Source organism: Pleurodeles waltl, chromosome 4_1 (assembly GCF_031143425.1).
Source record: "Pleurodeles waltl isolate 20211129_DDA chromosome 4_1, aPleWal1.hap1.20221129, whole genome shotgun sequence".
In the NCBI taxonomy this organism is placed as follows: Eukaryota; Metazoa; Chordata; class Amphibia; order Caudata; family Salamandridae; genus Pleurodeles; species Pleurodeles waltl.
Genome location: NC_090442.1, coordinates 153,022,533 through 153,048,051, shown reverse-complemented (window position 1 = coordinate 153,048,051; position 25,519 = coordinate 153,022,533). Strand labels below are relative to the sequence as shown.

At 47.4% G+C, this 25,519-nt stretch overlaps 2 long non-coding RNA genes across 2 annotated transcripts in view; one reads left to right on the top strand and one right to left on the bottom strand.

Moving 5' to 3' along the window:
• The window catches only part of LOC138287489 (uncharacterized), a 72,104-nt gene extending 46,727 nt beyond the window's left edge, over positions 1-25,377 (bottom strand). Inside the window, exons 1-2 of the long non-coding RNA XR_011202223.1 lie at positions 25,134-25,377; positions 2,181-2,279 (exon numbers count right to left, since the gene is read on the bottom strand). This is a non-coding gene — a long non-coding RNA (uncharacterized lncRNA). The remainder of the gene's footprint in view (positions 1-2,180; positions 2,280-25,133) is intronic.
• LOC138287490 (uncharacterized) overlaps positions 24,874-25,519 on the top strand; it is a 153,345-nt gene continuing 152,699 nt past the window's right edge. The window contains exon 1 of the long non-coding RNA XR_011202224.1: positions 24,874-24,961. This is a non-coding gene — a long non-coding RNA (uncharacterized lncRNA). The remainder of the gene's footprint in view (positions 24,962-25,519) is intronic.

The window sequence follows — 25,519 nt, the reverse complement described above, 5'->3', positions numbered from 1 at the left end:
AAAAGAATCATAAGTGCTGCCTCAAACATAACTTCACCAATGAAAAACACTAGCAGTCATGTTAATTGCCTTGTTTCCCCACGTGGCATTGATTTGCTGTAGAGGGAAGTTCTGCTCCCAGAGGCAGTTTGCATAAACTTAAATCATTCAGCAAAGAAAATTAGGAAAATAAACATTTAAGGAGGGCTCACTTTTCTCCCTTCCCTTCTACTATATGCTTCTCTTGTGCCAACTCATCTGGCTTCTGTTTTGTTTAACATCTTAAGACCACATACAGAGGTCAGGGTACCACTGCACTGTGTACACTTGGACTGCTTGTGTTTTTCCATGTGAATGCTACGGCCTGTATTAGTATTGCATTAGATTATGCAAATGAAGGCACTGACGCCTGGATAAAAGACAGCTGCCTCAAACTTAACTCAGACAAAACCGAGGTCCTTATCCTGGGTTCCACCCCCTCCGCCTGGAGTGACTCCTGGTGGCCCTCAGCGCTCTGAACCCCATCATCATCATCCTTGACTCCTTGCTCTCAATAAACCGCTAAATCAACACCGTCTCATCTTCTTGTTTCCACACACTCTGTCTGATCCAAAATATTTTCAGATGGATCCCCGTTGAGTCCAGGAGAACAGTCACTCAGGCACTCGTCAGCAGCAATTTACACTATGGCCACTCACTCTATGCCCACACCACCCAAAAACTCCAAAAGAAACTGCAGAGAATCCAGAACGCCTCGGCCAGACTCATCCTGGACTTCACCGTCTGCAGCCACATCGCCACTCATCTAAGAGACCTTCACTTGCCCTGATCAACAAAAGAATCACCTTCAAGCTACTCACGCACGCCTACAAGGCCCTTCACAACATCGGACCTGCATACTTCAACCACCGCCTGTCCTTCTACATGTCCACCACACACCTCTGCTCTGCCGAACTGATCCTGGCCACCACCCCAAGGATCAGCATGAACTCAGCCATAGGAAGATCCTTCCCTTACCTTGGTGCACAGACCTGAAGCACACTTCCGCTACAACACAGGCAGTCATCCTCACTGCCTCAATTCAAGAAGGACCTCAAGACCTGGCTCTTCGACTGAACCGCAACTGCCCTCCCTTAGTGCCTCGAGATCCTTACAGGTGATTAGCTGTACAAGAACACTGATTGATTGACTGACAAACTATGCATGCAGTCTTCTCTGTGAGCAGTGCGCGCTTGCACCTGAATTGCTTGGAATGTGCACCATAATAGCAGGTTTTCAATGAGCCTTTTCGGATGGATATTTTAGACCAGTGTTAACATCTACACAATTGTTTCAATTACTACTAATTCTCCTACTTTCAATCCCATAATTTCAAAAGCCCCAATTTAAAAAAAAAAAAATCTGACAAAAAGAGATAAAAACAAATTGTTACAAAATCATTACCTTGTGTCACGAAACAGTCACCCAGGAATATTTTAGGAATGGAGTTAGAATAACAGGAAATCTAGTCTTGAGTTAAGAGGAGGAATTATTTTGCAAGGATCGACTTATTAGATAAATATTTACACAACTATTTAAATTAAGGGCTGGGCTGAAATGAATACTTTGTGAACTTGCAGTGAACTGATGAAACTTGCCTGTTTTGTGCCCATGTCTTATGCACAATGGGCATGATGTATCAATGCTTTAGTACATATGGAATGAACAGTGGTGGTTGCCACTCAACTGGGGGTGGGGGGGCGGGACAGGCGAGTGGGTGAAAAGAAAAGAGCTTACTTTGGGCGAGACGCGTTGGTCTCCCCTCCATCCTCGTCCTCTTCCTGGCTAACCCAGGCTCCCAGCCAATCACAACGCTGCTGTCACTAGTATGACAGGAGCGTCATGATTGATCTGAGTGGCCTGCTTTGCCGCTCAAACTGGGAGTGGGAGCCTGGGCATGTTCTCCATTCGGCAGTGCAATACACCCAGGTAGAGAACATGCGCACTATGTGCAGCAAAAGCCCTCCTTCGCCCCTCTCCCTCCAGTCCAGTCCCAACCCTCACCCCTTACTCCCAGGAAAAATAAAATGATAATAATATCGCCTTATTATCATTTTCCTTTTCTTTTCCCCACAATCCAGTGGGGCGACGCTCCTCCACCTTAGCGGAGGAGCCGCCCCTCGGAATGAGCCTCATCCCTTTTTCTGAGTCGATGTCCTTACCTTTCTCACCACTAGCCCCTTCTTGAGTTGAGACGCCGATTTTGTTTGGACACTCTACATGATACTTCACCCAAAGACAGGATACCCATGTTGAAAGACCTAATCAAAAAGAAGAAGGGTGAGACTGAGATGGTCAGCAAAATAAGAACAAAGACAACATCTTCAAGCAAACGAAACCATGAGCATGATCATAACATGAAGCGAACAATAAGGAGTGACAGTATGTAGCTAAGATTCCGGGGTGCATGTGGGACCAAAGGAATGGTCACAAAGTTCCCCTCTCAGGTGAGGGACACCACAAAGCCCCTCCTAGCGAACAGAAATATTTCTGCCCGGTGGTCCTGAAGTAAATATATTTAATGAGGTTCTCACACTATTCCAGAACTACTAAGCACCAGCAAATTATTGCACATCCCACAAGACAGTGCAAAAAAGTGCAACAGTGGAACCTTTTGGAGCAAATAAATATGTAAGTGGTGCATAACACAAGATGTATACCAGTCACACCCCAGCATCCAAGAAGTAATAAACAGATACATTCTGGTCTAACATCATTTGCTGAGTTTCAGTGTACTTTGTGATTTTGCAGTAGTATGAGGTACTTAAGCTTGACAGAGGGTTGTATGATTTCAAAGAAAAAACTATTTTATGGAATACCATTACAAGAAAATGCCAGAAAAATCCCAGGCAGCATAAAAGTGAAGCACTTAACAAACTGCACCTGCTCGTGTGCCTCTACATGGAGTGTCACTGATGCCCCGTACTCACATTGGGTGTATCATGGCATTCGATGATCTGACAGAAGGAACAACACGATTGAATGAGTGCGATAAAGAGCTCCCAGCCTTTATTTCTCGCTGTCCCCTGCCTTTCAACCTGCTGTCTGGCAGATATGAAGGCTTCTCCACAGACCTCAGGTTTTTAATCGCAGGCTTTAGCACTTTTGGTTTTGTTTCTGACTTGGCTCCGCAGATGGGAAGATTCCTGATCATCACATGATTGTGGTCAGATGTGTATTTCATCATGTGTACCAGCAGGTGACTTTAAATCACACAGCAACAGCACTAAAGAAACATAAACATTCTTTTACTAGTTGCATTTTCTAGTTAGGGCTCGGGCTACAGCGCATGCGCACTCTTTTCGAGACTATTGTAATCTTACAGTGGGCTTAGAGCCCACCCGTTGCTTACCATTTGTTAGCTTGCCTGGCATGCGTCTTTACAGCCTCGTAATTGGTCACTGCATGCCTAGCATCATTTTCGTTCCTGACTGTGGAGCAGGAAACAAGCATGGATTTATTCAACTTAATCAGTGCCTGTCCGCTGCTCCTGACATGACTGAGGTACTTCATTTTAACTTCTAGAGCCCTGAAAATAGAAGGTGTCTGACTAGCAAATACATGGGCAGCAGGACAAACAAAATTACGAAGTATTATTTTCTATAGTTAACTTGTTTCTTTTGTTTTGCCAAGTGTTCTTTCCTCACTTTGCACTCATGGTTTGTTTTTGCTCGTGGGTGCAGTTCTAAAAAGATTACGATTATCTTGTTCTAAATAATGCAAACTGACATTGTTTCTTTCTAATATGTAATGCCCAGAATTATGCTTTAACACATAATCATGCAGTACATCCCAATCCATCCCACTCCAATCCAAACCCCATCACTTCAATCCTCACCAGTCCACCCCACCTCTCCCACACCAATCCATCCCACTCAATCCATTCCACCCCAGACCAATCCAATCCCCTACAGACCAATCCAATCAACCCCACTCCGTTCAGACCACTCACTCCAATCCACTCCAAACCACTCACCCCCATCCACCGCACTCCAGTCCTCCCAACCCACCCCACTCAAATCTGTTGTCTGTCACACTCCAATCTGCCTCACTCTGATCCAGAACAATCTGCCACACTCAAATCCAAAACAATCTGCCACACTCAAATCCAAATCAATCTGCCACACTCCAATCTGCTCCAATGCACTCCAAAACAATCTGGCCTATCCAATCCAAAACGTTGTTCACCACTCCAATCCAAAACAATCTGCTCCACTCCAATCCAAAACAATCGGCCCACTCTAATCCAAAACAATCTTTCTCACTATTATACAAAACAACTGGCCTCACTCCTATCCAACCACCTCCACTTCAATCTGACCGACTCAAATCCAAAACAATCTGCTGCACTCCAATCTGTTACACTTCAATCTGGCCCACTCCAATCCATCGCGCTCCAATCCGCCCCACTCCACTTCACTTACACCACTCCACTCTAAGACAATCTACTCTGGACATTCTCTGCCACTGAACTGAACTCTACTCTCCTCAACTCTACAACACTTTACTCCCCCTACTCCACTCTACGACACTGTACTCCAATAAAACCACTATACAACACTACTCCCCCTCTGCCCTCTATGACACTCCACGCCACTACCTATTAGCCATGTTGAACAGCAGCCACACTGGTCTACAAGATGGCAAAAACACATTACCAAGCCAATTACTCGTGTAAAGGCGAGACCAATTGGCTTTCCATTGCATGTTTTTTCTTTGCATTTATTTTCGTGCTCTATTTTCTTTGTTTGCTTTGAAACGACCCAGCTTCTTTCTTGCCTCCTCAGCCTTCTTCACCCTACATCTTTTTTAAATTATTTTTTTGAGTTTTGCAGTAATGCCCAACAAAAAAAAAAACTTTAGGTACCCAAATAAATTTCCGTAATTACATTATAAGTCTCACATTCAGTACTGTTATTATATACACAGTGGCTGACGGCCAGCAGTTTTAGGAGGGAGGGCGGGAAGCACACTCACTCATTCTTTCACACACACGCACATCCATTAACAACACTCAACATTCAAACATGCACGCATGCATCATTCATTTAAAAATATCACACACACACACCCTCTCTCTCTTTCTCTCTCTCGCTCTCTCTCTCTCTCTCTTACCTTCAGACAGTGAGGGAAGGCAGTAGTCGCAACTTCGTCACAGAGTGGGATGGGGTCAGTGAGACTGCTGACCCCATCCCACTCTGTGACAAGATGTCACTGATTGACACTCGCCCTGGGCGCTTCACGACTTAAACCTGAAGCACCCAGGTTGAAGTCAATGGGGATGCTTTCCTCCTCACCCGTGGGAGGGCCTCTTTGCTAAGCCGAGGAGGTCACGCCTACAGGAGCTGTGACTTCTTCAGCCCAGCAAAGTTCAGCTCAGGCAGCCAGGAGTCTGCGCAAATCGCGCATGTCTGCTCCTGGTTGCCTGACCTGAACATAAAGAGTGTCTGTCAGGCTGACCTTTGTTCAGCCTGACCGGCACTCTTCATGAGGGGCAAAAGGTGGGTGGGCATGGCCCTCCACCCTAAAGGACAGGCCGCACCTGAATATACAAGTAACACACTAGCACTCTGGTACAAATAAGGAGATGGCATATTTAAAACATTCATGCTTGGTATAACATTATTTATGAGGGCATCGGGGAAGGGGTGTCTCTGTCTGCCCAAAATGTCAAATAATAGTTGAGGGGGCTCCAAATGTCTTTGGGGTGGGATTTCATTAGCATCAGCGCCAAGTAGTCCCCTATCTTTCTGCACATTACACCGCATCCGTCAGACAGTCCTCGGGCTTGTGAGCCCTCCCCAGGTCATTGCCACCCTTCTCTTAACAGGAAGTAGTAACATTGCTGTCAGGTGCTGTGTGCCGACTAGGATATATCAAACATATCCCGGTAGGGCTGTGAACGGGACTCACTATCATAAAGTATATGCAAATGAAGACAACATCCCAATAATCATTTAGTCTGACGCATCCCTAAGAAAGGTACAGGAAGTTGGCTCCTGCAGCCCCCCAGCACACACATCGCTCCCCCAGGGCAAGGCCCATCCTCTGCAGGCCTGCAGTTGTGCAATATGTGCAATGTAGGAAATTATGTTTATTAGCTTCAGCCTATAATTGGGTGACAGCAGGCTAGTTTGGGAGCAGCAACACCTCGATATTTCGTCAGTTAAATCACTGCTTAGTGCTGTCCGCAATCTCAGCAGTGATCTGGGAGTGAGCACAGGGGATTTGTTTTGCCTGGTAGAGTATAGGCGAGTTATCAGTTTTTGGGTGAGGCATTATTGAGCACACAATCTAGGTCGTCCTAGGGCGCAGGTCCTCTGGGGTATGTGTTGTGTGCGGCTCTTGAGGCGCTGCTCAGTCTGTCATATAGGAATATATCCTGACGGCGCAGCCTGCCGGTCCTGTATAGATATGAATTTGCATGCAAGATAGAGGTTGCCCAGAGTCTCTAGCCTGCGCAGTTGACATTTGGCAGATGCATCTCTAGTGGGGAACAACACCTGGTTGTCTACTAATAGAAGGCAGGCTGAATATAGGCAAACAAGTGACGCTCTGATATGCACACAGTACCAAGCCCATACAGTGCAATAGATCATGTCCACATCCCCACATGGGTATGCTGGTGTGGTGCAAATGACCAAGCGTAACAGGCAGGTACCAGCATTATCTGCCTCTATCGCAGTGTGGAGTAGGAGGAATTGAAGCAGGTGTATCCAGTAGTATGCCTAATGGGCCTGCACTCAATAATAATAAAGCTCAGTGTCGGGGTCACCCAGTCCCGCCTGTTCAACCGGCAAAGTCAATGTTTCCCAAGAAAGTTGTGGCCGCCGGCCCGCCCACACTAGCTGGATCAGGAGAGATTTGATCCGTGTAAAGAACACTACTAAGTGGAATGGAGATGTTCACAAACAGATAGAGTAGTTTAGGTAATATCACACAGGGTAATGGCCCTCGTCCAGTAAGTGACAGTGGTAATGGGGTCCACACAGGGGCTCGCTCCTCCAGCCACCTGACCACCCTGCCATAATTCTCTAGCCAGATCTGTGTGATGTCTCTGCTGATCTGAATTCCGAGGCAGTGCACTTTAAAATGCAAATCTGGTTCACCTCACAGAAGAGGAAGCCACCTCCAGCCTGTCCAGAGCCCATCTGACACTTGCCTTCCCCAGGCTAGTACCATCCCTAAGGTGGGCTACGGCATGGTGAACATGTTTTTTCAGAAGTGGCCATCTTGGTGAGTGCATACTTAGGAATTCTGGGACAGGTTTATGCCCACTTCCCACAAGAAGTGGTCATATAAGGGGGCATAATGACCCCAAGGGTCAGTAGCCCAATGGCTACTACCCTACACACCCCTAAATTCAGTATTTTTAGGGAGCCCCTGGCACCAGAGAAGCAGATCCCTGCTGACCTGAAGAAGAAAGTCACTCTAGAGATGCAAAGGGCAAGAATTGAAGATCAGTGACAGACTCGCACCAACCCTGCTTGCCTGCAAGTCGACTTCGAAAAGTGCGAGAAAGGCGCCTCACCCTCCAGCTCCTGGAACTTCCAAAAGCCCGGAAAGACTGCCAGCCTTCACCCCAGCACAGGGACCTCCTGTGGCATAGCAGAGCTGCTCCCGTGTATCCTTGCAGGCACCCAAGAATCGCTGAAGAGGTCTCCAGGCCTACAAAACTGCTGGCAGACAACACCAGTGCACCCGAGCCCGCAGCCCCTGTTGAAATGGACCAACTGTGCCAACTTGGTCCCCAGCTTCTCCAGAAAGAAAGTCCACTGTGGGTTTCCCCACTGTGACCCTAACACCGATGCCTGCAGCCTCTTTGTGCAGGCCGCCCTGAACCGTGAGTGCCTCCGGTAACGGCAACCCCGACAGTCCACTGCACCTCTGCACCCGGACGGAGGAGAAGAGGACCACTCATGTCTCTGCGGCACCCAGGCTTGTGAGACTTGACCCTACCTATTGGTACACCCAGACTGGTTCCCCAGTCCACACCTGCAGCCTGTTCTGTGGGCCTCCCTCCACGTGACTTCAGCTGGTGTCAGACACCCGACTGTCCTAGAACGTTCCTCACCTGGACTCCCGGGACCGAGGAGAAGAGGACCACTGGTGTCCTTATGTTCCCAAGCATCTCAAGACCTGAGCCCACTCAGGGCTCACCCAAACAGGACGCCCAGTCCTAGCCTGCAGCCTTTTTTTCACAGTGACCAATATCCAAAGGAACGCATTGGGCCCTCAACACTGTTTTGCATTCTGCCTCGGCCGCCCTCGTGCCGCTGAGGGTGTACTGTGGGTGCTGCATTGGATGTTGCCCACTACTCACCTTAACCACAAGAGAGTGGTCTTGTAAGAGCTCAGTGCTCCTACAATTAGACATCCCGGCAGCCTTTGACACGGTTAGCCATCAAAGGCTGCTAGATCATCTAGCCAAAATAAGAATTGGAGGTCTAGCCTGGGATCTGCTCAGTGCATTTCTTTCCAGACGGGAGCAATTGGTAAGAGTGGGTGAGCTTGTCCCCCATTCTTTCTTTCTCCCACGGGGGGTCCCTCAAGGATCTTCACTTAGTCCGACTCTTTTTAATGTATACGTCACCCCCTTGCGGAGCTGGTTCACTCTTTTGGCTTTACTTTAACATCATACTCTGATGACACCCAAATTGTCATCTAATTAGCAAATGATGATCCAACCACAGGTTCTAGGCTTTGCAAATGCATGTAGGTGGTTGACAGATGGATGGGAAGGAACCATCTGAAATTAAACTCAAATAAGACACAGGGCATTCTTTTTGGTTCCCAGACCGCCCTCTGGTCCCCCTCTTCCTGGCCACAAGACATGGGACCCTTACCCATACTGGTGAGGAAGGCACGCAACCAGGGCATTCTCAGTGATGATAAACTATGTTATGGGGATTAAATCAACGCAACATCCCCTGCTTTCTATATGTAGAGAATGTTTATAAAATATATTTCCTTACATTCCTATCCACCTGCAGAAGACCTTGGTTACCTCACTTGTGCAACTAGTTACTATATTAGCCTCTATCTCAATGCCCACCAATTAATTCTACACAAACTACAAACATTACAGAATGCAGCAGTTAGGCTCCTCTTAAAGCTCACTAAATATCACCCATCACTGACTCACCTCAGCTTGGGGCGGCAGGAGCTTTGCTGTAGGTGCCTCTAAGGCCTGGAATGCACTGCCATTGGTAATCAAGAATGCCCCTAACCTGTTACATTTTTGGAAACTGTTAAAGACACAGCTTTTTATCCCTCCCTAGATTTCCGTTTTTGCTCTTCATCTCATTTTCAGTGCTAAGACACCTCTGGATATTCGCTGCACTTTAGAAATTCCTATAACATAACATAGTCGCTGTACTCTACCTGTTTGCAGAACTTGTTTTACCTCCCTTAGGATCACATTGCAGAACTCAGAAATTGCGCTGTGTCCACTTTTTAAAGTGAAAAGAATTCCTATTTAAAAATGTACTTACTGATCGATTTTTCTCTGATGCCTAAACAAATATAAAGATACTAGCTATTTTTATAAACTGATGTGGATCTCCTTCTTGAGTCGCGTGTCTCATTTATTGACTATTGTGTGTATTTGTAGATGTCTTGCACTCCACTGCATGGGTATGACCCAGTTAACCAATTTTTCCCCCCTCACAGGTAGTCTGATTGGGAATTTTCTTGCTAATATCAAATCGGGTTCTCCCTTGGACCCGGCCCCTCCTTCTATTCTTTTGAAGGCAGAAGATATTGTTGTTGGTCCTTTGACAGAAATACTTAATAATTCCTTGTCCGCTGGTATTCTTCCCAGTTCCCTCAAACATGCAATCATAAAGCCTCTCTTAAAAAAACCTAAGCTGGATCCCACTGTCTTGGATAATTATCGACCCATTGCCCTTCTTCCTATATTGGCAAAAATTCTGGAGAAGCAAGTGAACCTGCAATTGACCAGGCATCTTGAGAGCCACGATCATTTACACCCTTCTCAAATGGGTTTCAGAACCCATCGCAGTACAGAATCGGCACTCCTTACTGTAACTGAATCTGCTCGGCAACTTCTAGATCAAGGTGGTAATGTTGCTGTTATCCTCCTTGATCTTAGTGCAGCATTAGACACTGTCGATCATACTCTTCTCCTTGATAGACTTTCCAAGATAGGGTTAGGAGGTCCAGCCCTTGCCTGGCTCTCCTCCTTCCTCACGGGAAGATCCTTTCAAGTCTTGGATCGCTCTTTTTTGTCTGACGTCAGGTCTCTATCTTGTGGAGTCCTGCAGGGTTCATCTTTAAGCTCCACCTTGTTTAACATCTATCTGTCATCCTTGGCCACAATAGTCGCTCCTCATAACCTCTCTATGGTCACTTATGCTGACGACACGCAGCTGGTGGTTTCCCTCTCTAGTAGTAGGGACTCCCCCTCTGCCAACCTGGCTGACTGCATGAAAGATATTGGGGACTGGGTGACCCTGTCGAAACTGAAATTTAATGACAGCAAATCAGAGGTAATGATTATAGGTAATGGCGCCCCTACCGCCCCTCTGGCTATGTACTCTGAGGCTTTTAACAGCCTGCCGCCTCCAATAACACAAGTAAAAAGCCTCGGCTTTCTGCTTGACCCACGCTTAACTATGGAGCCACAAGCTAAAAGAATCTCCTCGATCTGCTTCGGCTTAATTAGAAGTGTCAGGAAGATTCTTGGACTTCTGCCATTCACTGCCAGAAGAATTCTTGTACAAGCCCTACTTCTCTCCCGCCTGGACTACGGGAACTCTCTATATCTTAGTTCTCCAGATTATGTAATAAAGAGGCTGCAGGTTACGCAGAACGCAGCAGCTAGACTTCTCATGAATACCCCAAGGCATCTTTCCGCTAAACCAGCACTTGCAGCTCTTCATTGGCTCCCGATTAAACAGCGCATTCAGTTTAAAGCTCTGTGTCTTGTTCACAGAGCCTTACACAATAAGGGTCCCCTTTCCCTTAGAAAACTGATCTTTCTTTACTCACCCCTTAGACCTCTTAGATCTCGTTCTTCTCGACAGGTTTACATCCCTTCGGTCAAGAGATCATGGGGAGGTAATTCGTTCTCCATCAGGGCTGCTCGGCTCTGGAATGCCCTGCCCTTTGAATGCCGTCAGGAATCCTCTGAACTTCTCTTTAGGAGGAAGTTGAAAACCATTCTTTTTCCCAGTTAATCTGCTTCCCCTGGCTCTTCCGACATTCATGGTGTACTTTAGCGCTGGGATGCCCCTGGGTAGCCATGCGCTTTACAAATCTATAAACTATAAACTATAAACTGTGTTAAGCCTAAGGCTGCTTGACCACACTACCCCTAAATAGAGCACTTTGGGATTGCATAGCACACCCTATCCACTCACTGGGAAACCCCTGGACCCTTTACAAGGTATCCACATTCCACATAAAGGGTTAGCTTCCTACAGGGAGGCAGTAGTTATTGGATGGTACCCGGCATACTTAGTCAGTCTAGGTTTCCAGTGTAGGAAAGTAGCATCTTTCTGGCATAGTTGCCCACACTTTTTGCCTGGTGTCAGTGTGTTTAGACTTTAGTACAGTGGGATCCTGCTATCTAGGACCCCAGTGCCAGTGCTCTCTCTCCTAAAATGTGTTTGGTAACTTTTACACCCCACAGTTGGCATGCTGGTGCACCCATGTAAGTCCCTAGTATATGTTACTTAGTTACCCAGGGCACTGGTACACCAGGGGTCCCCATGGGTGGCAGCATGTATTGTGCCACCCATGAATGCCCATGCAAACTGTGACTGCAGGCCTGCCATGGCAGCCTGTGTGAAATGGTGCATGCACCTTTCACTCCCATTATAAGGATTGCCTTATATCATAGTCACTGCATTCCGACCCTGTAAGTCACCCGTAAGGTAGACCCTTTAATCCAAGGGCAAGGTGCATGTTTCTAAGTGTGAGGGCACCCCTACATGAGCAAAGGTGCCCCTACAAACTCCATTCCCTGGGCTTTGTAAGTGCGGGGAAGCCATCTTAAAATATGTAGTGGACATTGGTCAACATGAGTTGTCCAACTACATAATGGCATTACCAAATATTGGCATGTTTGCAATCAAACATGTTAGAAACATTCAACTACACCGATTCCAGTGCTAGTTGTATGATACCATGTATATGCATGCCAGCACATGCTGCTGCCAACCCCAGAAACTATTCTGCCCTCCTGCTGCTGAGCCTAACTCGGGCAGGGGAAGGCAGAACAAAGGGTTTCCTGTAAGATAGTGGTGTGACCAACTCTTCTTTAGAAATAGGTGTCTCTGGGCTGGGGTGGAGGTGCCTCTAAGTGCCACCAGACTGCTTTGAAGGGCACATATGGTGCCCTCCTTGCTTAAACCGGTTTGCACCAGTACAGGAACCCCGGGTTTCCACTCTGGTACAAAACTACACAAAGGACAGGGAAGTGACCACCCTCCTGTCCAGCTCCTCTCCTAGGGAGGTGCACAGAGCTCTGACAGGTGGCCACTTGATTCTGCCATCTTGGAAATAAGATGAGCAGAGGTCCCTTGGAGCATCTGATTGGTTAGTCCAGCTGGGTGACCTCCCTCACCCCCTATGATAGGTGGGTCATTGCAGTTAGTGTCCAACCCCCTTCCTGGGTTACTTTAGGCCTCCCCACCCCCAAAGGTGGGACCCTAGATTAATCTGCAAGACTTAAGGAACTGTCCGCAAGTCTCCTCTGCAAGACAATTTGGCAACTTGCACACTGAAACTGCTGCTGTTCTTTGCTGGAACCAGAAGGAAGACTGTAACCAGTAGGACGGCTCCCTAGTTTAGGTACTCCACTGTTCTGGGTAGCCACGAGCGGGGGCACTATCCAACCTCCCTTGTCCCAACAGGTTTCTTCAGGGTCCTCTGGGAAGGGTCCTAAAACGTGAAAACTCCAACTGCGACTTCCCCTTGTTATCCTATGGACACTGACCAGACACTTCTACTCTGCACACAGGCGCTTGGGGAATCCTACCTAATTACATTTGGGGTGTTAGCACTTCCCCAATCCTAAGGGTCTTTGGGTGGTAGTGTGGGTTGGATGTGGTTTTCGCATCCCATTTTTTTGGTATATGGTTTGGCTCCCCAATAGGGGTCCATGTTATTTTATGCCTGTACTTACCTATTGCTAAGTATATTTTTGTATTACTGTATCTCCAGTTAGAAGCTATACCAAAGATAGTTCTAGAGTGTGTGTTATAATAATTACATATTTCTCTAACACTGGTGTGTTTTGTTCCTGTGTGTACATCATATACTGACCTGTGTGGTATATGAAATCGCTTTACACCCTCCTGTTTAAGCCTTGGCTGCTCTCCATAGCTACCTTATGAGAGTTCTGGTTATCTAGAGCCACCTACACTATCACTGAGGGATGCCAGGACTCACTACAGAGTGCCTCACCTATAGGTGTACACCATATACTGAACAGCCTCCTACATCCAGTAGTAATACTGAAAGCAAAACTAGAAGTTCCAGAATATGAAGTTCTGTGGGGTAAGGCTAGAAATAGTGAGAGTTCTCCACAGGATTGTCCAGCTGGCAGCAGTGCCAATTCTAATAGTAGACAGAAGGAAGGAAAACAAACAAAGCATTGGCAGGGCGCATAGGTCTGGCTTCAAAGTGCTAAAGCATGTTGTAGGAAGTTGGCTCTGTATGTGCTATTTCAAAGTAAGGAATAGCATGCACAGAGTCCAAGGGTTCCCCTTAGAGGTAAAATAGTGGTAAAAAATAGATAATACTAATGCTCTATTTTGTGGTAGTGTGGTCGAGCAGTAGGCTTATCCAAGGAGTAGTGTTAAGCATTTGTTGTACATACACATAGACAATAAATGAGGTACACACACTCAGAGACAAATCCAGCCAATAGGTTTTGTATAGAAAAATATCTTTTCTTAGTTTATTTTAAGAACCACAGGTTCAAATTTTACATGTAATATCTCATTTGAAAGGTATTGCAGGTAAGTACTTTAAGAACTTTAAATCATAAAAATTGCATGTATACTTTTCAAGTTATTGACAAATAGCTGTTTTAAAAGTGGACACTTAGTGCAATTTTCACAGTTCCTGGGGGAGGTAAGTTTTTGTTAGTTTTACCAGGTAAGTAAGACACTTACAGGGTTCAGTTCTTGGTCCAAGGTAGCCCACCGTTGGGGGTTCAGAGCAACCCCAAAGTCACCACACCAGCAGCTCAGGGCCGGTCAGGTGCAGAGTCCAAAGTGGTGCCCAAAACACATAGGCTAGAATGGAGAGAAGGGGGTGCCCCGGTTCCGGTCTGCTTGCAGGTAAGTACCCGCGTCTTCGGAGGGCAGACCAGGGGGGTTTTGTAGGGCACCGGGGGGGACACAAGTCCACACAGAAATTTCACCCTCAGCGGCGCGGGGGCGGCCGGGTGCAGTGTAGAAACAAGCGTCGGGTTCGCAATGTTAGTCTATGAGAGATCTCGGGATCTCTTCAGCGCTGCAGGCAGGCAAGGGGGGGATTCCTCGGGGAAACCTCCACTTGGGCAAGGGAGAGGGACTCCTGGGGGTCACTTCTCCAGTGAAAGTCCGGTCCTTCAGGTCCTGGGGGCTGCGGGTGCAGGGTCTCTCCCAGGTGTCGGGACTTTAGGTTCAAAAGAGTCGCGGTCAGGGGAAGCCTCGGGATTCCCTCTGCAGGCGGCGCTGTGGGGGCTCAGGGGGGACAGGTTTTGGTACTCACAGTATCAGAGTAGTCCTGGGGTCCCTCCTGAGGTGTTGGATCGCCACCAGTCGAGTCGGGGTCGCCGGGTGCAGTGTTGCAAGTCTCACGCTTCTTGCGGGGAGCTTGCAGGGATCTTTAAAGTTGCTGGAAACAAAGTTGCAGCTTTTCTTGGAGCAGGTCCGCTGTCCTCGGGAGTTTCTTGTCTTTTCGAAGCAGGGGCAGTCCTCAGAGGATGTCGAGGTCGCTGGTCCCTTCGGAAGGCGTCGCTGGAGCAGGATCTTTGGAAGGCAGGAGACAGGCCGGTGAGTTTCTGGAGCCAAGGCAGTTGTCGTCTTCTGGTCTTCCGCTGCAGGGGTTTTCAGCTGGGCAGTCCTTCTTCTTGTTGCAGGAATCTGATTTTCTAGGGTTCAGGGTAGCCCTTAAATACTAAATTTAAGGGCGTGTTTAGGTCTGGGGGGTTAGTAGCCAATGGCTACTAGCCCTGAGGGTGGGTACACCCTCTTTGTGCCTCCTCCCAAGGGGAGGGGGTCACAATCCTAACCCTATTGGGGGAATCCTCCATCTGCAAGATGGAGGATTTCTAAAAGTCAGAGTCACCTCAGCTCAGGACACCTTAGGGGCTGTCCTGACTGGCCAGTGACTCCTCCTTGTTGCTTTCTTTGTTCCCTCCAGCCTTGCCGCCAAAAGTGGGGGCCGTGGCCGGAGGGGGCGGGCAACTCCACTAAGCTGGAGTGCCCTGCTGGGCTGTGACAAAGGGGTGAGCCTTTGAGGCTCACCGCCAGGTGTCACAGCTCCTGCCTGGGGGAGGTGTTAGCATCTCCACCCAGTGCAGGCTTTGTTACTGGCCTCAGAGTGACAAAGGCACTCTCCCCATGGGGCCAGCAACATGTCTCTGGTGTGGCAGGCTGCTGGAACTAGTCAGCCTACACAGACAGTCGGTTAAGTTTCAGGGGGCACCTCTAAGGTGCCCTCTGTGGTGTATTTTACAATAAAATGTACACTGGCATCAGTGTGCATTTATTGTGCTGAGAAGTTTGATACCAAACTTCCCAGTTTTCAGTGTAGCCATTATGGTGCTGTGGAGTTCGTGTAAAACAGACTCCCAGACCATATACTCTTATGGCTACCCTGCACTTACAATGTCTAAGGTTTTGCTTAGACACTGTAGGGGCACAGTGCTCATGCACGGGTACCCTCACCTATGGTATAGTGCACCCTGCCTTAGGGCTGTAAGGCCTGCTAGAGGGGTGTCTTACCTATACTGCATAGGCAGTGAGAGGCTGGCATGGCACCCTGAGGGGAGTGCCATGTCGACTTACTCATTTTGTTCTCACCAGCACACACAGGCTTGTAAGCAGTGTGTCTGTGCTGAGTGAGGGGTCTCTAGGGTGGCATAATACATGCTACAGCCCTTAGAGACCTTCCCTGGCATCAGGGCCCTTGGTACTAGAAGTACCAGTTACAAGGGACTTATCTGAATGCCAGGGTGTGCCAATTGTGGATACAATGGTACATTTTAGGTGAAGGAACACTGGTGCTGGGGCCTGGTTAGCAGGGTCCCAGCACACTTCTCAGTCAAGTCAGCATCAGTATCAGGCAAAAAGTGGGGGGTAACTGCAACAGGGAGCCATTTCTTTACACAAGCCCCCCCCAGCCCACAGGCCAGGAGACTCAGCCAACGCTGGAAGAGTCTTCCTAGTCTGTCAGGCGAGGAAGAGTAGAGGAAATGGCTGATTTGTTGCAGGGCCTACTCTGCCTTACATCCTCCTGTTCAGGTCATTCCCTCTGGGGAACTGACCCACTTCCACAGTGATAGGACCTAGTCTGAACTGCCTCTGGTCTGTGCTTTTTATGTCTTCACCCATTCTCTCTATTTTGAGGTCAGAGGTATCCACCTCTGCTAATCTTATCTTAGCCAGGGTCACCCCTAGCTTACCCAAAGAGGTTACCCAGAGCTGGAGTAACCCCACCATGACCAACAGGGTCAGGGGGCCTAACTTGTTATTTGGCATGGGGTCAGACCACCATGCCAAGGATAGTGCAGCCATAAAGGCTAACACCCAGCAGAGGCCACTGACAGCTGTCAGTGCCCAGAACCACACCTTTAGCTCTTCACCTACAAGGGAAGGGGCTAAGTTACAGGCTTCTTTGGGTTCAGGGTGCCTGTCTGCTGTACTAGAGTGGGGGGTTACCACATCTCGTAGTAAACACCCTTCTTCCACTTTTTCTTCTGTTAGCTGAGGAGCCACCCACTCAGGCTTAACAGTTGCCTGACTAGCCAGGACTTCTTGTGGGTCAGGTTGGACTTTATCAGAGCCATTTTTGGAGTTCTCCCCTACTGGAGCAGAATCTCCTTGGCTTGCTGGAACCTTGGCTAAAGGTTGTCCACCTTTCCTACTCTGTTTCCTTTTCTTTTTCCTCTGGGGCCTACTTGCATTTACTGCAGAGGCAGGCACTCCAGAATCCTTGGGAGAGGACTGGCCCTGGACCAGTTCTTCTCTTAGGCTCTGACTAACCTCTGGGTAGTCATTTCCAAGGAGACAATCAAGGGGGAGGTCTGTACTGACTACCACCCTTCTCCAGCTAAAAGTTCCACCCACTTCTATGGGCACAAGAGCCACAGGCCTATTAGTGACCCTGTCTGGGCTAACTCTTACTCTGGCCATCTCACCTGGGATGTACTGGTTTGAGAGCACCAGCCTGTCATGCACAATAGTGTGACTGGCACAAGTGTCTCTCAGGGCAGTGGCTGGGATTCCATTCACCTGTAGGTGGTGGAAGTGTCTACTTCCCTCTGGAATCTCCAACTCACCTGTTGGGCCCATTTTCCAGTTGAAAGCTATGAAGACCTCCTCATCTGAGGAGTCATCTCCCATGGCTACACTGGTTACCCCTGTAATTTTGTTCTGGGGTTTGTTTTTGGGACAAGAAGTGTCCTTGGTGTGGTGCCCAGACTGTTTACAGTTGTGGCACCATGCCTTAGTGGCATCCCAGTTCTTACCCTGGTACCCACCTTTGTTTTGGGTTGTGTCTTGGGGCCCACCCACCTGTTCTGGTTTTTGGGGGCCTACAGAGGACTCTTTTTCTTGGTTTCTAGTGTTACCCACTTTCTCCTGGGGAGTTTTTGTAACCCCTTTCTTTTGGTCACCCCCAGTGGAAGTTTTGGTTACCCTAGTCTTGACCCAGTGGTCTGCCTTCTTTCCCAATTCTTGGGGAGAAATTGGACCTAGGTCTACTAGATACTGATGCAACTTTTCATTGAAGCAGTTACTTAAAATGTGTTCTTTCATAAACAAATTATAAAGCCCAACATAGTCACACACTTCATTTCCAGTTAACCAACCATCTAGTGTTTTTACTGAGTAGTCTACAAAGTCAACCCAGGTCTGGCTCGAGGATTTTTGAGCCCCCCTGAATCTAATTCTATACTCCTCAGTGGAGAATCCAAAGCCCTCAATCAGGGTACCCTTCATGAGGTCATAAGATTCTGCATCTTTTCCAGAGAGTGTGAGGAGTCTATCCCTACACTTTCCAGTGAACATTTCCCAAAGGAGAGCACCCCAGTGAGATCTGTTTACTTTTCTGGTTACACAAGCCCTCTCAAAAGCTGTGAACCATTTGGTGATGTCATCACCATCTTCATATTTTGTTACAATCCCTTTGGGGATTTTTAGGATGTCAGGAGAATCTCTGACCCTATTTAAGTTGCTGCCACCATTGATGGGACCTAGGCCCATCTCTTTTCTTTCCCTTTCTATGGCTAGGATCTGTCTTTCCAAAGCCAATCTTTTGGCCATCCTGGCTAACTGGATGTCCTCTTCACTGGGGCTATCCTCAGTGATTTCAGGGGTGTTGGTCTCTCCTGTGAGGGAACCAGCATCTCTGACTATTATTTTTGGAGTCAGGGTTTGAGGGACCCTGTTCTCCCTAGATAGGACTGGTAGGGGGGAATTGTCCTCCAAGTCACTATCCTCTTCCTCTGAGTTGCCACCCTCAGAGGGGTTGGCCTTTTCAAACTCTGCCAAAAGCTCCTGGAGCTGTATTTTGGTAGGTTTGGGGCCCATTGTTATTTTCTTTATTTTACAGAGTGACCTTAGCTCCCTCATCTTAAGATGGAGGTAAGGTGTGGTGTCGAGTTCCACCACAGTCACATCTGTGCTAGACATTTTGTTTCTAAAAGTTGGAATACTTTTTAAGAATCTACAACTGTTTCTAGAATCTAATTTCAAACTTTTAACAAACTTTTAAACTCTAAAAGACAATGCTAAACAGGGACTTAACACACAAGGCCCTAGCAGGACTTTTAAGAATTTAGAAAACTTTTCAAATTGCAAAAATCAATTTCTAATGACAATTTTGGAATTTGTCGTGTGATCAGGTATTGGCTGAGTAGTCCAGCAAATGCAAAGTCTTGTACCCCACCGCTGATCCACCAATGTAGGAAGTTGGCTCTGTATGTGCTATTTCAAAGTAAGGAATAGCATGCACAGAGTCCAAGGGTTCCCCTTAGAGGTAAAATAGTGGTAAAAAATAGATAATACTAATGCTCTATTTTGTGGTAGTGTGGTCGAGCAGTAGGCTTATCCAAGGAGTAGTGTTAAGCATTTGTTGTACATACACATAGACAATAAATGAGGTACACACACTCAGAGACAAATCCAGCCAATAGGTTTTGTATAGAAAAATATCTTTTCTTAGTTTATTTTAAGAACCACAGGTTCAAATTTTACATGTAATATCTCATTTGAAAGGTATTGCAGGTAAGTACTTTAAGAACTTTAAATCATAAAAATTGCATGTATACTTTTCAAGTTATTGACAAATAGCTGTTTTAAAAGTGGACACTTAGTGCAATTTTCACAGTTCCTGGGGGAGGTAAGTTTTTGTTAGTTTTACCAGGTAAGTAAGACACTTACAGGGTTCAGTTCTTGGTCCAAGGTAGCCCACCGTTGGGGGTTCAGAGCAACCCCAAAGTCACCACACCAGCAGCTCAGGGCCGGTCAGGTGCAGAGTCCAAAGTGGTGCCCAAAACACATAGGCTAGAATGGAGAGAAGGGGGTGCCCCGGTTCCGGTCTGCTTGCAGGTAAGTACCCGCGTCTTCGGAGGGCAGACCAGGGGGGTTTTGTAGGGCACCGGGGGGGACACAAGTCCACACAGAAATTTCACCCTCAGCGGCGCGGGGGCGGCCGGGTGCAGTGTAGAAACAAGCGTCGGGTTCGCAATGTTAGTCTATGAGAGATCTCGGGATCTCTTCAGCACTGCAGGCAGGCAAGGGGGGGATTCCTCGGGGAAACCTCCACTTGGGCAAGGGAGAGGGACTCCTGGGGGTCACTTCTCCAGTGAAAGTCCGGTCCTTCAGGTCCTGGGGGCTGCGGGTGCAGGGTCTCTCCCAGGTGTCGGGACTTTAGGTTCAAAAGAGTCGCGGTCAGGGGAAGCCTCGGGATTCCCTCTGCAGGCGGCGCTGTGGGGGCTCAGGGGGGACAGGTTTTGGTACTCACAGTATCAGAGTAGTCCTGGGGTCCCTCCTGAGGTGTTGGATCGCCACCAGTCGAGTCGGGGTCGCCGGGTGCAGTGTTGCAAGTCTCACGCTTCTTGCGGGGAGCTTGCAGGGATCTTTAAAGTTGCTGGAAACAAAGTTGCAGCTTTTCTTGGAGCAGGTCCGCTGTCCTCGGGAGTTTCTTGTCTTTTCGAAGCAGGGGCAGTCCTCAGAGGATGTCGAGGTCGCTGGTCCCTTCGGAAGGCGTCGCTGGAGCAGGATCTTTGGAAGGCAGGAGACAGGCCGGTGAGTTTCTGGAGCCAAGGCAGTTGTCGTCTTCTGGTCTTCCGCTGCAGGGGTTTTCAGCTGGGCAGTCCTTCTTCTTGTTGCAGGAATCTGATTTTCTAGGGTTCAGGGTAGCCCTTAAATACTAAATTTAAGGGCGTGTTTAGGTCTGGGGGGTTAGTAGCCAATGGCTACTAGCCCTGAGGGTGGGTACACCCTCTTTGTGCCTCCTCCCAAGGGGAGGGGGTCACAATCCTAACCCTATTGGGGGAATCCTCCATCTGCAAGATGGAGGATTTCTAAAAGTCAGAGTCACCTCAGCTCAGGACACCTTAGGGGCTGTCCTGACTGGCCAGTGACTCCTCCTTGTTGCTTTCTTTGTTCCCTCCAGCCTTGCCGCCAAAAGTGGGGGCCGTGGCCGGAGGGGGCGGGCAACTCCACTAAGCTGGAGTGCCCTGCTGGGCTGTGACAAAGGGGTGAGCCTTTGAGGCTCACCGCCAGGTGTCACAGCTCCTGCCTGGGGGAGGTGTTAGCATCTCCACCCAGTGCAGGCTTTGTTACTGGCCTCAGAGTGACAAAGGCACTCTCCCCATGGGGCCAGCAACATGTCTCTGGTGTGGCAGGCTGCTGGAACTAGTCAGCCTACACAGACAGTCGGTTAAGTTTCAGGGGGCACCTCTAAGGTGCCCTCTGTGGTGTATTTTACAATAAAATGTACACTGGCATCAGTGTGCATTTATTGTGCTGAGAAGTTTGATACCAAACTTCCCAGTTTTCAGTGTAGCCATTATGGTGCTGTGGAGTTCGTGTAAAACAGACTCCCAGACCATATACTCTTATGGCTACCCTGCACTTACAATGTCTAAGGTTTTGCTTAGACACTGTAGGGGCACAGTGCTCATGCACGGGTACCCTCACCTATGGTATAGTGCACCCTGCCTTAGGGCTGTAAGGCCTGCTAGAGGGGTGTCTTACCTATACTGCATAGGCAGTGAGAGGCTGGCATGGCACCCTGAGGGGAGTGCCATGTCGACTTACTCATTTTGTTCTCACCAGCACACACAGGCTTGTAAGCAGTGTGTCTGTGCTGAGTGAGGGGTCTCTAGGGTGGCATAATACATGCTACAGCCCTTAGAGACCTTCCCTGGCATCAGGGCCCTTGGTACTAGAAGTACCAGTTACAAGGGACTTATCTGAATGCCAGGGTGTGCCAATTGTGGATACAATGGTACATTTTAGGTGAAGGAACACTGGTGCTGGGGCCTGGTTAGCAGGGTCCCAGCACACTTCTCAGTCAAGTCAGCATCAGTATCAGGCAAAAAGTGGGGGGTAACTGCAACAGGGAGCCATTTCTTTACACATGTAAACACAAGTATGCTCTAAGGCCAGCTTGGATTAGCATATTAAACCCACACCTATTGGCTCTGCCCCTGCTTTTTTTAAGAGTTACATACTATTTCTGTTTCTAAGCTGTGTTTTCAACCACTTTAAAGCTTACTATTGCAAAGAAGACCAGCAGCTTCCCTAAGACCTACTGCACTAGGAATTGTAATAGTAGCTAAAGAACTAATGTTGTTGCCTTCACATTACTCTCAATATGCAATTAACAGGAATCCTTGAATCCTGTAATTACCAGTAATCTTCATTAACCTAGTCCAGTGCTTAATTTGTAAATAAAAACGTGTTGTTGACCAAAGCTCTCCTCTGAAACACGCGGATGCTTCATTTAAATGTGCGCGCACTGAATACTGAGGCAGTGTAATCCTGAAACCATCTCGGGCCTCTTTAATCCATTTACAGCCATTCTCTGTCCCCTCAGCTCACTCTTGCAGCTTTCTGTTTTTTTCCCTTTGTGATGCATTTTTGTTTTTCTCTTCCTCCGTCTTTCCCATTAGTGTCTTTTGCTCCCTGTAAATGCCTGATACAGAAAACTAAGTGCCAGCCCTCAAAAATAGGTGCCGGTGCTCTTCACCGGAAACCACCGGCTCAAATTAAACACTGCCCTAGTGCCACTAGTCCACATCCTAGTCATTATTTATGATGTGAAGAAAAGCCAGTGCCCCCTGAACTGAACGCCATAAACAGGCTGTCATTTCCAGTATCCCCATAGGATGGGTGTTTAGTAATATAGCAATGTACGTCATTCTGTTAACCTTATCGTTGTACTACTCTGTAAATCATTTCTCACCAAGTATACTGTACGGTCTAAACAGTAATTGAATCTAAAACAGTAAAAGGAACTAATACGTATCATTTTCCTCCATAAATGTTTTAGTTCAATATGTATCATACCTTACTGTTTGTGGTAAGAAGGTTGCTCACAGCACCATCCCTTCCCACGCTGAGCCGGGCAGAAACAGGGATGGTAAACGGAGAATAAACACAGACTTAAAATCACTAAAACAGCATTTCCAGCCTCCTGATCTTCACTAGAGACCGGAATGAAATAAGACACTTGAACGGGTGGCCTGTTAATGGTGCCCAACTGAGAGTGGTGGACTTTGAATCACAACATTTCTCGTTTTAACTTGTGCTGGAAAACTTGGAATCCCCTCCGAAGGAATGACTGCGATTAGGACCTTGTTGGTGGAGGTAATGTTCTTCACAGTGGATAATGTCATGGGTATAATTACACTTAATTTTAGGATTTGAAACAAAATATTTGAAGAGCAAACATTATAGCCTCAAAAATGTAGCCTGAGCCAAAGCAATTGAGTATAAAATCTAAACAAATGGAATAAGTATGTCATATTGTTTAAAGGGTGTGTGATGTTAATTCCAATGCTTTTAGCATTTTGGTAAATCAATGCCAGTGGCTGAAGTGGGTGGTATCTATTGGGAACAACATTCCCAGACTTTTTTTAAAACTTTTTTTAAAAAGTTCCCCTACTTTTTAGTTTAAAAAAATAACAAGCCCTGGATGTTACATTCTCACCACGAGGTGCCTCCAGCTGAAAGGGCAAGGAGGAGGGTCTCATCTACAGTGAAGCCAAGGGAGAGGCAGAAACAAAACTTCACTACAGGGTGCTTGTTATCTGAACAAAATGTAAATGTGCAAACTCGATTTATCATCAAGTCCAAAGACTGCCTGGGAGCCAGTATAGGCTTTAACAGATGGAGTTATATGAGGCTTCCTGGTGACAAATTTAATGTTTTTGTAAGTTTTTTAATGTAAAGGTGATGGGACCTGAATTCTGTAGTGCACCCTTCTATTGGAAACTTACGAAAAAGGTTTGCAGTACGTACCGTTTAACTGCACACAAATAAAAATATATATTTTGAAAGCACTTGTTTTATTTGAAACTCTAAACGTCGTTGCACATCTATCTGATATCGTGTATAATTTAATGTTAAAATAATGACTTGTTAATTCACAGTGCTTTCAGTCCAGGCTGAAACCTGGTAGCACTATAAATACACATTACTATTCCCCACTGCACCAACCAGGATTCAGGTCTGTGACCGTCTGGTCTCACACACAGACTTTTAGAGGATCACATTAACCAATTGAGCTTTCACAACACACGAGTATACTTCTCATTAATTACTTTAACTACGATTTATTTTTCATTTACAGTTGTGTGCATTATATATCTGTATGAAGGTCTGGACTGGGGAACCACCAGAAAGCCCGGTGGAACAAAAGGTCTGTCCGGCCCTGATTATATTTACCTGAAAGTGAAAGACCAACCAAACTAGCTGCCCAATCACGGCACAATACTGTGTTTTTTTCCGCCATGCCTCTGGCCCCGCCACCGCTCCCCCCAATCAGCAAACAAGCCTCCCTCTCCCCACCCTTCCCTCCTCCTGGGCACTCACCCAACTCAAAGTCAGTCAGATTATAGTGCAGGACGTGTATTACTGATCAATGTTCATGCTGGGAAGGTTCGTTTTTAATACACATGTTGGAATACAAGAAAATAAACATTTAAAAAGTGCCTTGCTACAGGGAATAAATAGTTGGACTGCCTAAAAGGCACGTGCTTAACTTGATCTTTTCTTTAAAACGTGCGAGGGTAGCAGTAACTGAATGTTTTGATAACATAATGGGGGAGGGCCAATGGGATTTACTTCAGTCCATAGGTGCCAAAAGGATGAGATGGGCTAGGTAACATAATACGAATCCGAAGAAACCTAGTTAAGGTATTTCTGAAGCATAATAAACATGAAGAATTGGATGACAGCTTCATGGGGAGACCAGGTACGTGAAGCAACTGCATGGTTTTTGCAGTTTTATAAAGCGCCACCTCGACCTCAAGGTACTAGAACGGTTCCCATGAGCGCCAGTTACATAACCCAAAGACACGTTAATTGTTTATACATTTCTTTCCAGGCACAGTGACATTAAGTGATTTGACCCGGAATCACTTGTTGTTGAGCCGGTGCCGGGACTCGAACCTGTTCTCCCAGTCTGCAGCTCTAGCTGTTATTCCACAATCTTGCATAACGGGAAACACGAATTGCATAAGGTAGCAAATATTATACAGCATTGTGTAGCGCAGCAAAAAAACGAAACAGCTAAACCGCTCTAGGGGGGCGCGCAGCACCCAGGAACGTGCCAAAGAGCCGCATGACAGAGAATAATGTAAGCGCTGCTCCTGTCCTGTACACGGAGCGCGTGTCCCTGCCGCCCCTACTCACATTGGGTGTGTCGTGGCGAGGGCGATCCGACGAAGGGAGTAACGCGGCCGACTGAGCGCAACTGGGACCTCCCGGCTTTCCTTTCACGCTGTCCCCTTGCCTTTCCCCCTGCTGCGCCGCCGAAGTGTTTGCTCGATATGAAGAGTTCCCCTCAGACAGCGAGTTTTATCACAACCTTTAAGCACTTTCGGTTTTATTTTTACTTGACGCCGGGAAGGCTCCTGACCATCACATGACTTTTGTGGTCTTATCTTTATTTACGTCAGGCGCATCGCCTGGAGCCTGTACCCTACAGGAATAGCGTGACAAAACAGTACCCGTTCTGGCACTTATTCCTGTGTGGTGGAGAGAACGTCACTTTCGTTTTCCATTTTCCCTTCAATTTA